This window comes from Pygocentrus nattereri, chromosome 3, assembly GCF_015220715.1.
Source record: "Pygocentrus nattereri isolate fPygNat1 chromosome 3, fPygNat1.pri, whole genome shotgun sequence".
In the NCBI taxonomy this organism is placed as follows: domain Eukaryota; kingdom Metazoa; phylum Chordata; class Actinopteri; order Characiformes; family Serrasalmidae; genus Pygocentrus; species Pygocentrus nattereri.
This window is the reverse complement of record NC_051213.1, coordinates 4221008-4222425: the sequence shown is the minus strand read 5'-3', so window position 1 is coordinate 4222425 and position 1418 is coordinate 4221008.

Sequence of the window (1418 nt, the reverse complement as noted above, 5' to 3'; positions counted from 1 at the left end):
CTTCGGCCACTTGGTCTGTAAAAGCTCTCTCACAGAAAGCTGGTTATGAATATGCCACCCTTGTTTTACAGTAGTGTTCTGAAAAGCCTCAGGCCTACAAAGTTTAACCATCTGTTTATGGACAGATAGTGGAGAGATACATGCAGGACATTGTAAGGAAAAAATAGTCACAAAAAAAAAAAACATTTTTCCCAAGTTTTCCACATTTTTTTCATCATCAACATTCCGTGTACAAGCTCGGAGGACGTGTAGGTTCAAATCACTTGGAGTGACTGTTTACTTCTCAAACACTGGGCTGCGTGCTTTAAATAATGTCCATGATGTAAAGTTGTTTCAGAGTGTAGGATGAGTTGTGTGAGCTGTCCACGGTGCTGAAACTAACAAGCTGTCCCTGATGATGATCGAGGGTGAGAGAACGTAGAGCAATAGTTTACTCAGAGTTCCCTTCATCCCAGATGTAGCTGATCAGTCAAGATGTTTCTCACACTGCCGTCTATAAAAATGGACAAAAACTCTGCTGCCTCTGTGTTTAGCTGCCACAGTCAAGGCTGTTAGAGATGCTGAACACCTCTGTATGGTATGACATGAGTGTGATGATTGAGGCATGCAGTTACCAACCACGCCTTGGCTCATTGAGCACATCTGTGTTCGATAAAACCGTGGCCTTATCGCTGGTTGGTTTTTCAGTGGTATTTTTCAGTGTTTAATGTAAACAGCTGCTCAAAAAGAGACAGTAAACATCTTCAGATCTTCCATAGATGATATACAGACTTTCATTATTAGCAACTACCAGTGCACGAATTTAACACTTGCCAGATTTGACACCGGTAACACTTTATTTGAAGGCCTACCTACATAAGGGCTTCATAACACATTCATAAGCACTGAATTATGTGTTTATGAAGCACTACTTGAACATTTATTAAGTGCTTATGTCGGTTCTCCCAACCTGACATAAGATGTTTTATGAAATAAATGACATTGTACTGACATAATAACAATAAACAATGAACATATTTACATCACTAAACATTAAAAACACTATGCATAACTATGTCAGCATTCTTAAGATCATTGTACTGATATCAGGTGAAATCTGCCTGGAAACCACCCCCTCTTCCCTCCATGGCATGGATAAGATGATGGACGCAATTTTATATCATCAGAAGGCAGATTATGACAGAGAACCATAAGGGATAAATACATAACGGTTGTTTTTATGGTTCATGTGTGAAGTATTGTTTTTGCTTCATGTCATTCTTCTACTCTCTTAAACCACATATGATATCGATACAGTGTCGTCTTAAGAATGCTGACATAAATAGTTATGTATAGTATTTTAAATATGTTTAGTGCTGTAAATATGTTCAGTGTTTATTCATATTATGTCAGTACAATGTCATTTATTTCATAAAACA